At 39.7% G+C, this 16047-nt stretch overlaps 1 protein-coding gene and 1 long non-coding RNA gene across 3 annotated transcripts in view; both read right to left on the minus strand.

Annotated features, from left to right (window-relative positions):
* RHOF (ras homolog family member F, filopodia associated) overlaps positions 1–16047 on the minus strand; it is a 48314-nt gene that overhangs the window by 30231 nt on the left and 2036 nt on the right. The window lies entirely within an intron of this gene.
* LOC142069324 (uncharacterized) lies at positions 464–14707 on the minus strand. Its single transcript, XR_012665095.1, has 2 exons — positions 7520–14707; positions 464–6076 (listed from the first exon to the last, which is right to left on the minus strand). It is a non-coding gene; the product is annotated as an uncharacterized LOC142069324 (long non-coding RNA).

A 16047-nucleotide genomic window follows, 5' to 3' on the forward strand; every position in this document is an offset into this window, starting at 1 on the left:
TCAGTTTATACTTTAATCAAAGCGAGAAGACAATAAACACTTAAGTTTTATTTCTAGAATAAACCTTTAAAACTTTTATTATTGAATATATCGAATAGTTTTTCTTTGGTGAGCACATATAATTATAGGCCCCAAAAGACTTATGCATATTCTTAAAGATAAGAATAAGTAGTCCAATTGAAGTCAATAGAATGACTCAGATGCTTAAAGTGAAACATGTACATAAGTCTTTGAAAACTCAGGACCTTATTTCTTTTTTCAAAATATTCCAATTATATTTGTAACCCTTCTGCCCATCAGAGTTGGCAGCAACAAGGGCTGGGTTCAGTATCTAGGGGTTCCATTCCAATAACACAATGCAAAACCGGCTCGAGCCCCCCAGTGACCTGGGACAAATATATACCATCCCCGCTGGGCACCTCCAAGAGGCAATACTTCCCCTCTGGCAAGCACAGAGTCTGAGTGTAGCAAAAAGCCTTTTAATAACAGAGAGAAACAATGTGGCATTATGTTGGGGAAACACCACCAACAGGATTCATAACACAACCCATGAGCAAAAAACCCACCCCAAGCAAATTGGGGCATGTCCTTTCCCTTTGGTTCTTGAGTCCATCAACCCAAAATTACCCAAAGTCCCAAAAGTCCAACAACCCAAAAATCTCTGTCCCTGGTCAGGGCAGCCCCAGAGTTCAAAAGTTTATCTGCAGAGTTTTACCTCCCAACCTGGGTGGAGATGGGGGGAAGAGGCTAAGGGGCACCTTATATGGTCCAAAGCTGATTGTCCCACCTCTCCATGGGGCTCCGCTCTGCTAGCCGTCCCACAAACTGCTCTGCTCCACAATATATCTTCAGGCTCCCGCACTACTTAACACAACTCAGTGATTTAAGCTCTTAGTGAGTTTAGCTCTTTTGTGATTTCAGCTTGTAGTAGGGGAGCCTCAGTGCTGGTGCACCATTAGCCCAAAGTGAATTCAGCTCAGCAACCTGTAACTAGACTCCTAACGGAATCAAAATTAGCTCTGATATTCCACAGTGGAGAGAGGAGGAAGTGTAATTAGCATGTAAGGCCCTCACCAGGGGGCCCATACCACCAAGTATTAATACCTGTTCCCAGCCTCTCTCCTTTCACTGGGTTTTGGAACCCATGACCCATGACTAGCGAGTGCTGCTTAGTTGATGGCGAGTCCCTCCATCATAACAAAAGGCCAAGTACAGTTCCACTGTCCTTGATTCACATAATCAGGATAATAACAGTTTATTCCTGCCCCAATAACAAAGAAACTGGGGCTCCTACAGCAGCCAAAGTGAGCATCTAGGCAGGGTGGGTGTGCCTATGCAAATGAGATCAGCCCCTGAAGTTCTTTCCACAACCCACCATGACTCGCCACCAAATGTCAGGGTAGAGCTCATCCTAACTCTGCTTACATATTATTATTTGTATTACTATAGTGGCTAGAGATCCCATTGAAGTAGGGAATGTACATACAGAGTATGAGACAGTCTCTGCCTTGAAGAGCTTACAATCTTAAATAGACAAAAGGAATATAACATACAGGCAGAAGAAGAAATGTGATGGTTTTCAAATAACATGTTAGTTCCAAAGTGTTGGCTGGTTGGTGGTTTCTGGGTGGGGTTTTACTAGGAGGAATTAGTTAAACAAAAACCCAAAGGAAGGAAGAGGAGACATTAGAGGTAGTGGAGGGGAGATGGAGCAAAGCAAATAGAAAGAACACTGAGGAAGGAGGCAGGGGAAGTTGGAGCACACAGCCAATCAGCACAGGGGAGAGACTGTCCAGAGTAAAAACTGAGAAGAGAGAGTGTGATGACATCATCAGTGTCTGCATGTTCCAAAGCTCCCAGTTGCAACTCTTTTTGCTTTGGGTCCAGGTTGAGCTGGAACTGGAGAAGTAGCTCCAGATGGGTCTCATCTCCTCATCCTCCCCACCAGGCAGCAGCTGTACCTGCTGCAACTGTTTTTGTGTCTGCACTTATGCTACTCTTAATTATTTATTTGTATTTCAGTAGTTTCTAGAAATTCCAACGGAGATCAGGCCCCCATTCTCTTAGGTATACACACATCCTAAGAGATAGTCTCGCCCCCAAAGAGCTTACAGGCTAACCTGACAAGACAGACAAAGGGTGTAAGAAGAAATAGAGGCAGAGAGAGAGTGGGCCTCTCACAGCATGTAAATGGAAGAAACAGAACCTAGGTGTCCTGGTCACTGGACTATGTTGCCTCTCATTTTAAAAGTCAATCAGTTAAGCAGATATTACTACACAGCAATCCACCTGAATTATTTTGTTTTTCTTGGAAAGAAAAATCAGCATATTTTTTTTTTTAGGTAGATAATGTGAAATGAAAACAATGGCAGAAGATAGAGAAATTTTGTATATTGACATTCTAATTGGGGAGGGGATGCTGGGATTGCACTTAAAATTCTGTTATAATTAATATAAAAAGGCAATAAGGAGTAGATTTTTGCTTTAAAAAGATATTTGGTTCTTTGCATTGGGATACAGAACCTTTCACCTATGGGTTGCCAGTTCAAATCTATCCCAGACTGGTAGCTACTGAGAGTAGTTATATAATCTTGGGTACCTAATGAGAGATGAGTTTGGTGGTCTTAGAGCAGTATTCAGTGATTGTTTGTCCTCATTACAATTAGCACTAATTGACAGTTTCAGCAGAGGACAGGAATTGAAGGGGCATAAAGATTGAACTCCTCTGCCCCCTAGAGGTAGTGAAAGCACATCATGTTAAGGTTGAAGCAAATGATTAGGAGGACCCTGTGAGGAAATTTGTAATGCCAGTGCCAAGGATATTTTTTTACTGCGGGTCAATAAGAGAACTCAGTGGTCAAGAGCTGTCAATCCCATACTTTTCACCAGTCCTGAAATCACTAAAAAAATTAAAATACATCAACAAAAAAAACCCTACTAGTTATTAGTATTAAGTTTCAAAAAATAAAAAGCTACAGAAGTGATTGCAGTTTTCTTCCTCTTTTTTTTTTAATTCAAAGTTTGCAGGTCTGATTTGTCAGACACTGCATTTTGCTGTTGTATGAAAGATCTTGTGCTTTCAAACACTGAGCTAGGAGGGCTTGCCTAAATTCAGAGGGTAAATACACTTTTAAAGGGGAGGATTGATGTTAATAAGTGATTTAAAAATCAGAACAGAAAACTCTGATTTAAATAACTGAATTTAATCTTATTTTGCATCTGTACTTTTTATTTTTATAAATAAAAAACCCCTTTCATTGGTTAGTATAATAATTAAAACACCTTTAATAGCCTATGAACCAAATTTGGTGGGTTGTTTGTTTGTTTTTTTCCTAACAAGGACAGCACTATATCTATACATATGTACGTAAGTAATTATGTAGCTTAACATACACTTCTTCAGATTCTTAATTTTTACTTTATATTAGAGAATGGTGAATGATTCATTTCTTATTAGATAATTTTTTACTTTCTATTCGTATCAAGCTGCATTTGGACAGAAATAGAAATTTGATTAAAACATACAAAAACGGCATTTTAAAAATGTTTTTATTAAACAAAACTACCTTAAATGTGTTGGATTATATCAAGAAAAAAGTAAGTTTATCAAAACATGTTTAATAAATCAGTTTTAAATGCAAAACAATGGAAGAATGAACAGTAAATAGTGAACTGATGGATTGTTTACTGTCACCATGGATATGTACCTAAAGATCCAGATAAGTGCCTAGTGAGATTTTCAGAAGTTTAGTGCTTAACTCTCTCTCTCCACCTGCTAGTTAAACTGAAAAGAAAAGTAATTACGGCAAAATATTTTCTGGGCAAAAGAAACTGAAATAACTTACATTTGGAAAAATGTAAATAGCAGCATTCTCTCCATCCTAAAGACTGAAAGTAATAGACAGGTAGATACTTAATGCGATACATGATATTGTGACATTTATAAAGCTTGAGTTGATCTCAAAAGTTCAAGATGTTTCCCCCTAATTCTATATATAATTTAAAAAGTAACATCCTAAAATTCAAAGAGGGGTCATTGATGCAGATTATTTTTAAAATTTTATTTTAATAGATTACAGTAAATTTAGACCTTAACATAGGTTGTCAATTTCAAATTTAACTTTAAGCAGGTTTATATTTAAAAATAAAAATACATTTAAATAAAAACAAATTTAAATAAAAAAATATGTATTTGTATCCACTTTACTCTGAAGGCCCAGGACAGAGAATTTAGGTTGAAATTAACATGAGCAACCTGCAAATCCCACACCCTGCAGCACTTGAAATTCATCTTATAAATGTTGCCGTTATCAAACCAAGGCAGAGGAAACTGGAAGCATTCTATCCCAGAAATTAGATGCCAAAGAGTGATTTTTTTATATTCAGGCACAACTTTTTAATAATGTGATTAAAATATATTTTAGAGCATGGTGTGTGATACTATCACACACAAAAACATATAATTCTCATACACGTCAATACCCTGTGTTGTGATGCACTCAGGCATAGTCCTGTCTTAGTGCAGAACCCCACTGAAATCTGATAGTTCAACAGTAATGAAATCTGGTGCTAAGAAGGTAAACAGAAATTTAGTAAGCTGTCACAAGACTCTTTTCAACCAGTCCTGAGGCAGAATTTTCTTCTTCTGTGTAACAAGATTCTAAAAACATATAGTTTGACTCATATAATCTTACAATTGAAAAAAAAAAAATCTGATCCAGTAAATAGCTCAACTTGTTTTAATTTGAATTACTAATTTAATCCTGAAGCCCCTGCCTCAGGACTACAATTTTCGCTTTACAGATTTTTCCATTGTCTTAAAAAAAAATCTAATCATGGAATATATTAATATTGTGCTACACTGATGACTCAGTAATTAAGCAACACTTAAGAACTTAACAGTTCCTTAATGTTTCCCTCAAATCCTGTACTTCAAGAGAAATGACAAGTTGATATGCTTTCTGCCAATGAGTGGCAAAGCAAACTAGTTTCTGTATTATCACATGGAATGTTCTCTCATCGAGGTAGACTATATTTTCACCTTAATTTTAGGGAGGAAGCCTGTTTAGGAAAGATAATAGTGTATTATATTTAACATCTTTACCAGATGCCATACAGGAAATGTGAGCTAGTGTTTAGAGTGAGGGAGCAGAAGTTTGGATACTGAATTCATTTCCCCGCTCTACTGTTATTATTTGTATGACCATAGCACCCAGGCGACCTCGTCATGGACCAGGATCCCATTGTGCAAGGTGCTGTAAAAACACAGAACAAAGAGACAATCCCTGTCCCAAACAGCTTACAATCTAAATATAACAGAAGAGACAATAGATGCATATATAGACAGAAGGGGGAACAGGAGTAAACAATGAGATAGTTAGTATTCGTCAGCATGGTAGGCTGTGGTCTCTGCACAGGAGCATTGTTAATTTTTTTGTCGGCATCACCGCCACTCTATGGCCTTGTCTACACTAGGAAAATTTTGCCAAGATAGTTATACCAACCAGCATAACTAAATTAGCAAAAACCTCCTAGGCTGTGTCTACACCAAACACTTACTGATACTGGAATATCAGGATACTATTCCAGCAAAGCATTCCTAGTGTGGAGGCAGCTATAATGGCAAACCTGTGCTTTGTACTGGTATAGGAAAGCTACACCAGTAAAAGCGCAGATTTGTATAAACGAGGCATACGTGAATCTGGTTAAGTCATTTAACTTTTGTGCTACCTGTAAAATTCATATAAAAATAAGTCAATGGGATACTGTGAATCGTAATGCTTGTAGAGCAGTTCACAAAAGGCACTATGTAAGTGCAAGACACTATCAGTACAAGTTACTGTTACCTCTGTTTGTCCCAAGTGGTTAGCTAATTTCCAGGGTCCTGCAGGTTGTTTCAGGTAGGAAAAGAAACGGACGATGGAGAAAGGCTTTTTTTTTTTAATGCAATCCTATTTATTTACAAAGAATGGTCAAAGTCTTGTTTCCTTCAGCACAGTAGGAATCAAACAGAAGAGAGTTTCCTTGCTCAGAGTTCCAAGCCTCGTTCAGGTTTCAGAGTAGCAGCCATGTTAGTCTGTATCCACAAAAAGAAAAGGAGTACTTGTGGCAACTTAGAGACTAACAAATTTATTTAAGCATAAGCTTTCGTGAGCTACAGCTCACTTCATCGGATGCATTCAGTGGAAAATACAGATTTTATATACACAGAGAACATGAAACAACGGGTGTTGCCATACACATTTCCCCATGTTTATTCCCCCCCCCCCCCACACACACACACACCCAACTGTTCCTCACACATTCTTGTCAACTGCTGGAAATGGCCCACCTAGATCATCACTACATAAGGTTTCCCCTCGCCCCCGCTCTCCTGCTGTTAATAGCTCAGCTTACCTGATCACTCTTGTTACAGTGTGTATGGTAACACCCGTTGTTTCATGTTCTCTTTGTATATAAAATCTCCCCACTGTATTTTCCACTGCATGCATCCGATGAAGTGAGCTGTAGCTCACAAAAACTTATGCTCAAATAAATTTGTTAGTCTCTAAGGTGCCACAAGTAAGCCTCATTCAGTCATTCCTCAGCCAAAAAGTTCTCTAGGCTTTTTCTCGGGGCCATGCTCCTAGAACTCATTCTGCTGTCTCCTTGGCTTTCAGCTCCTTCTCTGTGTCTGTTTCTGTGGTGTGTCTCTCTGCTTCTCTCACAACCATCTTCATCAGTCTCTGCCCTACCCACTGCCTTTGCTATATCTGTCCCCAGGGAAACCTCTTGGGCCACATTGTTTAGCTTCTACTCAAGCCCTACCTTGTGCCTATGTTTGGGCAGTACTCCTATTATTTCAGCTGTCTGGTTCCATAAAGGAGCTCAATTGCTTTTTTACACTTTATCCAGAATGAAAGGTGGCTGTTACACCCACTAGCTTAAATAAGGTTTAGCCCAAATCATAACATTATTAAATTGTTACTTGGCCAATTAGGAAATAATACACTGTTCAATTCTTTTCAGCAGAAAGAGCTGCTAAAACAATTTTCTAGACTATTAAGTAATGTGGAAAAAGGAAATTTCAATGAGAAAATACCCTATCTGCTTTTCCATGTCTTGGAAACAGAGTTCCTGTTTAATTTGGCTCAAAGTGGCTCATGCACTAACCGAGTGCAAAACACGAAGGCAAACTATGCATATAAACCATCCAAATGCTACCATAATGTTCAAAGGGCTAAAAAAAGGAAAACTGGACAACTGTCTGTGGCAGGAAAATGGAACTGACAGCCAAACTAGAAGCACAACTCAGCAAAACCAGGCAGGGAACATTCAGCAACTCTTATGTAGATGGGACAGATCTGGTTTGTAAACCACAGATTGTCTCCCACCTAGAAAGCAGCTATTTATAGGGCTCAAATCATCAGCTTATTTAATATGGATAACTGAACACCTGTCAGATAGGATTAATTTTTGGGCACTACAGACAGATTCCCCCAGTCCTTTGTAGCACCAGCCCCCTCCTGCAGTCCAGTACCTGGTCCTTGAGAGCATCTCCCTCAGGAGGCTGGTTTACAGAGTCCTCTCAGGAGAAAGAGACCTGGAATGGGAGAAGCACAGGCAATGTTGTGTGCAGATGTGTTTGCCCCATCTCAAAGAATATATACTGGAATTGGAAAAGGTTCAGAAAAGGGCAACAAAAATTATTAGGGGTATGGAATGGCTTCCATATGAGGAGAGATTAATGAGACTGGGACTTTTCACCTTAGAAAAAGAGACCACTAAGGGGGGATATGATAGAGGTCTATAAAATCATGACTTGTGTGGAGAAAAAATAAATAAAGGAAGTGTTATTTACTCCTTCTCATAACGCAATAACTAGGGGTCACCAGATGAAATTAATAGGCAGCAGTTTTAAAACCAAACAAAAAGAAGTCCCGTCCCCCCACAACGTACAGTCAATGTGTGGAACTCCTTGCCAGAGGATGTTGTGAAGGCCAAGACTATAACCGGGTTCAAAAAAAGAACTAGGTAAGTTCATGGAGGATAGGTTCATCAATGGCTATTGGCCAGGATGGGCAGGGATGGTATTCCTAACCTCTGTTTGCCAGAAGCTGGGAATGGGCGACAGGGGATGGATCACTTGAGGATTACCTGTTCTGTTCATTCCTTCTGGGGCACCTGGCATTGGCTACTGGGCTAGATGGACCTTTGGTCTGACCCAGTATGGCCGTTCTTATGTAATACTTTCCCTGTCCCAGGAACCTGCTCCAACCCCAGTAGCCCCTAGTCTTACCTCAGCATATTATTAATCAGTTGAGAGAGGAGTTGCACTCAGAGAAAAGGAAAGACTTCACCAGCAGGGAAGGTGTTGGGAAGTAAAGTGGTTCATAATCACCGACTCCTCTTAGGAGGGAGTGGAGAAAATGAGCAGGTCACAGCTCTCTGGAGGCATGGAGAGAGCTTACTCAAGTTTGGGGATTAGAGCTGTCTTGCAATCTGAAAGTAGTCTTCAAGGGTTAAAATAAATAAAAATATTTGGAAATAGGCTTGGGTCAAAAATAACAATAAATTAAAGGGTTAACACTAATTTTAAGAAAATATATTAGAATAATGATAGAATGTGATTAGGGTTATTTAATTTAAAAAAACAGAACATGGGAAGGTCAATTCTAAATAAGAGGCAAAGGCTTAATGCATTTTAAAAAATGTAAAAGGCATGGGTTAAAAATGCACGTAGGATTAAGAAATATGCATAAATGCAAGGTACCATTCTAATGTGATAGCATTTTTCACCCACTTTTCACTGGGATAAGTGTCTACACAGGGTGCAGGTGAAATAAGCTCTGTTTTCCTCTTCCTGTATTTTCTGTCCTATCATTTGCAGGCCTATTAAGTTCCTGCCTTATTTCTTGCTCCTATGTATACTGTTCTCTCTCCTCAAAAAGAACAGGAGTACTTGTGGCACCTTAGAGACTAATAAATTTTACTCCTATTCTTTTTGCGGATACTGACTAACATGGCTGCAACTCTGAAACCTGTTCTCTCTCCTGTTTCTTTCCCTTCTGAGTTGCGCTCTTGGCCTCTCTCATATTTCTTTTCCCGACTGTGTTCCCTTGCTCTGTGTAAGATATGCTCTCTTTGTAATCTACATTGTGCACATATGCTAGTTCTCCCTTACCCCTGCCATCAATGTCTCTCTTTCCTCAGCACCTCCTTCCTCTGCTCCATAAAGTTTACCTTCATCTCTCATCCTTAAGCATTTTTGCCAGGGGCCCTACCAGCCAGCCAGAAAAGGAACAATTTTGCCATCGCCACTGCTCATGTTTTCATGTTGCTTACGCTTCTTAATGGATCAAAGGGAACTGATGTTTCTTCCACTGAACAGCTGATTGGTAGCTAAGGTAAAGAAGAATCTGCAGCTGCTTAGCAACTGTAAGCTGCTGTGCTATGCAGCAGAGTAGGGCTATAGTGGACCAGCCAACATTAGGCAGACCACATATCCAAGCCAGTTCTACTGAAAAACCCTGATTTAATAAACCAGCTGGAGCACTTGAACGGCCCTGTCCAAAAAAAACACCAAAAAACAAAACAAAAAAAACTAGGATATCATCAGTAATAGCAACAACATAAGGGGGAGAAAGAACTCAGCTTGATTTCATATCACAAGTGGAGCTTGCAATGTAGTAGTTAGAAAAAAAAAACTGTTTCACTTATAAGCTGAACAAATTTGAAAGTCATCACAAGAGAAAAAAAAGAATAGTTCACAACTTTTTTTTTTTTAAATAACTCTAACAGCATTTTCCATCAGCCAGTTATAGTGATCACAGACACTGCATTCACACTTCCTAAACCAGCTCAAGTACAATAGTGTCTCTAGACCATTTGAGTGATTGAAGTCTCAATATACAACTATTTTGATCCATATATGTTTGTAGTTTACCACTCATAGTGTATTCTTTCATTTCCTATCAATAACACAACCTCATTGAATGCCAAAATTTTTAACTACTGAAGTAATTTCTTGACAGTTTTAGGACAGGAAGCATTAAGCCAACATTTTGAAATGATGTAATAACTTCAAAGTACTGATCAATTTCGAGCTTGGTTAATTTATAACAACTTTTTAAAGTTTCAAAGTACTTTATACAATTACCAGCTGTAAACACAAAATGAATCATTTGACTTCAGCTGTAGCTCTATTTCAATTGTGAATGAAATGAGATGCAACAAGCTGGTATACGACTGGAATTGAATTTGCTTTGTTATTCTTTTATAGCTCAAAAATTATTATATTTTTGAAAGCATTCAAAAACTGTCTTGATGTGCTGCTCATGCTTAGTATTACAAAAAGTATAACGAATAGCCAACATACTGAGGTTACAAAAATCATATGTGCATCAAATGACATACGGATTTTTTCTGATGACAGATGTGTTCTTTCCACCATATGTGATTAGTTATGGACACATCTTCTTGTATCAAGATGGTGAAAACAATACAGTAGGTTAAAGGTTTCAAGTCTCATGCTAGATCAGTGGTTCTCAACCTTGTTGGGCTCAGGGACTCCTTTGCAAATGTTTATGGCTTGTTGCGCCCCAGCAAATAGACTGGGGGTGGAGGCCCTGGGGTGGTTTCAGTCAGATCCTACCCCTGAGGGGGGTTGAGTCCTGCCCAGCACTCACCCCACAGTGGCAGTTCCTGTGTTGTGGGGCTGGCTGGGCTTGGCTCTCCACTCCAGGTGTTTCACCGCCACTCAGGTTTGGCCCCGGCCCCCTGACTGGACCAAATTTGTGAGAGTGGAGTTGTGACCTGGCTCATGGAGTTGCAGTGCCACTCACTCAAATTTGGCCTACTCAGACTCTCGTCCTCATGATGGCTGGGCCAGACCTGAGTGGTGCTGGGACTCCAGAGGCTGCAGTGCCTGGAGCAGGGAGGCAATCCCAGCCAGCCCTGTGGGGCAGGATCCACAGAAGTTGCCATGCAATCCTCTGAAACATTCTGGTGACCCCTTTTTGGGTCCCAACCCATGGGTTGAGAAACCCTGTGCTAGATCATATGTATATCCCCAGTGACTATATTACAGGGCAGGGTAGAGGTAAAAGGCTGCCCTATCTAGAGATGGCATACTTTGGCTGAGAAATTACAGCCCCACTCTGGCAGAGGTTAAAAATTGTATGGCACCAAAAATATATATATATATATATAAAAAGGAAAACCATCTTCCTTGGTTAACCTTCCCATTCTAACTATTTTAGGTTCTAGTATAAATTATATCATGTTTTGATGAGATTACAAGTTTGGTTGATAAAGGTAACAGTGTTGATGTAATAGACTTCTGTAAGGCATTTGACTTGACTCTGTACAACACTCTGATTAAGAAACTAGAATGATATAAAATCAACATGGATTCAAAACTGACTAACTGATAGGCCTCAAAATGTAAATTGTTAACAGGAAACCATCAATGAGTGGGAATGTTCATTATGGGATCCTGCAGGGATTGGTTCCTCACCCTATGTTATTAAATATTTATCAATGACCTGGAAGAAAATACAAAATGGTTACTGATGAAGTATGCAGATGACAAAGACTGGGGTAGTGGGTAAATAATGCAGAGGACCGGTCATTGATACAGTGATCTGGATTGCTTGGTAAACTGGGCTCAAGCAAACAATATTTTTAATATAGTCAAGTGTTTTATTATGGGCAAATGTAAAGACACACATCTGGGAACAAAAAATACAGGCCATGCCTCCAGAATGGGAGACTCTGAGAAGCAGTAACTCTGGCATTGTGGATAATCATCTAAACATGAGCTTGCAGTGTGATGCTGTGGCGAAAAGGAGCAAATATGATCCTTGGATTTATAAACATGGGAATATTAAGTAGGAGTACAGAAGTCATAGTACCTCTGCATCTAGCACTGCTGTGACTTACTTGGAATACTGTGAGCAATTCATGTGCGTATATTTCAAGAAGGAGGTTGAAAAATTGGAGAAGATTCAGAGAAAAGCCATGAGACCGATTAAAGGATTGGTAAACATGCCTTATAGTGAGAGACTTAAGGAGCTCAATCCATTTAGGTTATCAAAAGAAGATTAAGGGGTAATGTGATCACAGTCTAGAAGTACCTACGAACAGAAGTTTGATAACACCGGGCTATTAAATCTAGCAGACAAAAGGTATAACAAGATCTAATGGATGAAGTTGAAGCCAGGACCCGCCCCCCCCAACCAACCAAAAAAAAAATTCAGACTAGAAATAAGGCATAATTATTTTTTAAAAATGAGTGTAATTAATCACTGAAACAATTTATCAAAGAGTATGATGGATTCTCCACCCCAGAAATGTTAAAAACAAGACTCAATATTTTTCTAAAAGATATACTCTAGTTCAACCACAATTATTGCACTTGAAGCAGTCATTAGCTGCAGGAAGTCCTATGGACTGTGTTATGCAGGAAGTCAGACTAGATGATCACAATGATACTTTCTGTCCTTCTATTAATCTACTGTCCAAAGCCGCATGAGAGTAGCTGCAAATGCCTGCACAGACACTGCACTAATGTACTAGTTTCTAATTTACTATTGTAAAAAAACTGGTACAGTATAAAAAGAGTATAAAAGAGTTGTAAGACTGAATACAGTCAAAATGAATGTTTACCAGGGTATCTATAAAACTTATCATATAAATAACTGCTTCTATAGTGTCTTTCATCCTAGAGTATGTCAGATATAACACTTTGTCACAGAAATGCAACCGTGTCTGGGATAGCGATGATAGCCACTTGGACAACTGACACAGAGCATGCTGCTCAATAATGAAGCAGTGGGATACGTTGGGCAAGAACAAATCCTGTTCCTATGAGAAGGAGCATTATTGAATCATTAGGAAGCACACAGAGCAGAAATCTGCTTTTAAGGTGTCTCTCTAAAGATCCCCGTGTACTAAAACTGAGTCACTCTAACTCAGAGAAAGTCTGCGTTGACCTTTCTGGGATTTAAAATGCAGTGATAGCCCACTGTTTCAGACTTGATGTTTGGTTGCTAAGCCATCCACTCTACAGAGTATAACTGCTCTCAGATTGCCTCAACAACTTTTAGACTACATTTAAGACACTTACTATTTAACAACCTTACAAAAGCAAGGAAATTCCAAGTTCAGACATACATGATGTGATTTTCAGGGGCGCTAGATAGCCTCTTATTCACCAAGAGCTGCAGGTGCTCAGCACTTCTGAAAAATAGGCCACTAATCTCTGCTTCAACCCACTTTATGGTACTTACTGAAGCACATTTGGGCCCACGTTTTCAGTGCACCATCACACTGGCTTTCACTTGCATATATGTGCAACTCTCCACACACACTTTTCTAGCACTAACACTTGCTAGGGCAATTAACAGATAAGATTCTACTGCCTGACGACACAGGTGATGGTTTTGCACGCTGCAAAGTGGTTAATTGCACACAAAGGAATTAGCACTGGAAAAAGTAACTACATAGATGTGTGCTTGGACAGAGTTGTGCAAACACACACAAAAGTAGGGCCTTAATACATAAAAATCACCCACTATTTGGAAACCATAATCATAGTTGGGTATAACTAGTTAAGTGAAGAACAGAATTTCAGTTAAACCATTTTTTGGGGAGGAGGAGGTGGTAATTTGGGTTTTAACATTTGTTAAAATATCTGAACAGTTTAATATTTATTTAAAAATAAAAAACCAAGCACGAGAAAGTTGAGAGATGTTGCTTAAAATTAACTGACCACTTCCTCATTCATCACTTACGTCTTCAGCTTGCACAATATAGTGCAAGATCTAGAACTGTTTTACAATAGTACAAAATAATCAGCAGCATTGTTTTGATTGGGATGCTGTTTGGCTTTTGTTGTCTTTCGGTAAATTAAAATGGTTTTGACTTCTAGTCTAATAAAAAATAGTCAAGGAACATTTTAACAAGGATTTATGGTAAAGAAGGACTATATAGTAGTTTCTGCAAATATCTTTACTAATTATTATTTAAAGTGATCAGAACTACAGGTACGAGCAAGAGCCATGCACATGAATATGGCTTCATGGGTTAGGGCACTCCGTGAGTTTTACATGTTGCTAACAAAGAGAGATTTTACTGAATACAAATATGCACTCCACTTTCTGAAATTAGCCTGGAGAGTTTCCTGTTTCACTGTATAAGGGACAAGAATGCTAGAGTGCATAATGACTTCAAAGAGATTCCAGAAAAGCAGGGGAAGGGAAAAAAAAAATGTGTTTGAACCACTGCATCCCAATTAGACAGGAGAGGTGGCTGGTTAAAGGTATCAGCATTGGAGAGGGAAGGCAGGGGAGCCAGTTTTCTAATTTTAAAAGTAAGCCTTGTGTTTTAGAGGCATTTTCACGTGGGAGTTTATGTTTGTGTATTCCATATAGACACACACACACATACATACAGGTTTATTGCTTATTCTAGTATAACAGATTGATTCAGGTTGCGGAAGGATCATGGATAAAAATATAGTCAACTATTAAGAGTAAAATAAACCCTTATATTTATTTTGAAAAAGATGAAAATGCAATGCCTTATTTGCACAACCCTACCCTACCTTAACCCTCTCAACATAAACCAAAGCTTTTACAAAAAACAAAAAAAAATGACTAACTTTAGACACAAACTGGTACAGTGAACTCTGCACCATGCATCCCACCTCCAAGACGCAAGCATCTGTCTTAAGTAGCCACTTACCTTTTTCCCCTCCCATAAAAGTTCACAGTATGATTTTCTTCTACCTTTAAAAGAAGGCCTCCTCTACAACTGGGTTTTTCCTCGCCCTTTGGATGGTTGATTAAGGCTGGTTGCATTATCTGATCTAATTTTAGTGTGGAGTGGAGTGGAATGAAATGAACTCCTCCCCACACAGCAAAATGAGTATATAAACTTGGAAACAACCACAATACCCTCATACTTAGCTAGATGTAGGAAAAATCTATTTAATCTGATATTTTGCATATCAAAACCACCCATATTGGATTTAACTGCACTGAAAACGGACGTCTGTTAATTCTCCCTGTGAATAAACCTCCTACACTAGTTTCAATAGTGCCCTAGATTTTTTTCCCCTAGAAATACAGAATATGAGCTGGCCTCTCGCCTTGATCCTTTCTGTAAGTTGATATAAATGGATCAATGGACTAATATGACCCTCCATTTACTAAAAGTTGAGGCTGACAATAGCCGAGAAGTGAGGGAGAGAGGCCTCTCAAAACTCCTTTTGGAAAGGCAAGGATCCCCCTGCACGGACACAGAGTGGTGCAGAGACCATAGGTAATACAATGGCCGCAGGACCTACAATGAACAGACAGATCCCTGCACGGCATCCCTGAAGTCAGCGGAGAAGCTGGGCCAGCCAACAACCTGATTTGGCACAGGCCATGCACTCTGCTGTCAGCTACTCCTCCCTCCCATCTCAATGTTGGACCCACCCTGTTTGTGGGCCGAAGAGGACAGAGGAAGATTAGCAACATGCAGTGAAACCGACTTTGAAAAACAATGGGCTAAGAGCTATGGGGACTGTTTAAAGGGCTGAACTAAAGATCACAGTTCTTGTCCCGGTCTCTACATAGCTTTACACGTTTCTAGCAACATAAACCCCATTACATGCATCTGCACTCCAGACAGCGAGCCCGTCGCCTGATCTGTGTAAAGAAAACACCAGCTTCTAGAGCGATAAGGGTGCCCCATGCCATTTCCTGGCCATTTGGCTATTTTTGTATTGCACTCGCTTGTCAAATGCCTGTGCTATGCTACGGTCAGTTTAAAAAGTGACCAGGAGGATCTTCATAGCAACAATCGTTTTATTTATAGCCACGAGGGCTTTGTCTGCATTACTCGATGCTGCTTTGTCTTCCCCAAGCTAGTGTCCTGTTTCTTTAAGAGAGCTGCCAGCCTAGCCCTGGCCTCCCCTCCTCGCGCTCTCTCCCCCGCCCCCTCCCGGTCCCCCCCAGCCCCCCTGGGAGTGCCTAGCAGAACAGCAGGCGTTAGCTGGCGCCTTGCCAGGATCTCCGA

This window comes from Caretta caretta, chromosome 15 (genome assembly GCF_965140235.1).
Source record: "Caretta caretta isolate rCarCar2 chromosome 15, rCarCar1.hap1, whole genome shotgun sequence".
Lineage (NCBI taxonomy): Eukaryota > Metazoa > Chordata > Testudines > Cheloniidae > Caretta > Caretta caretta.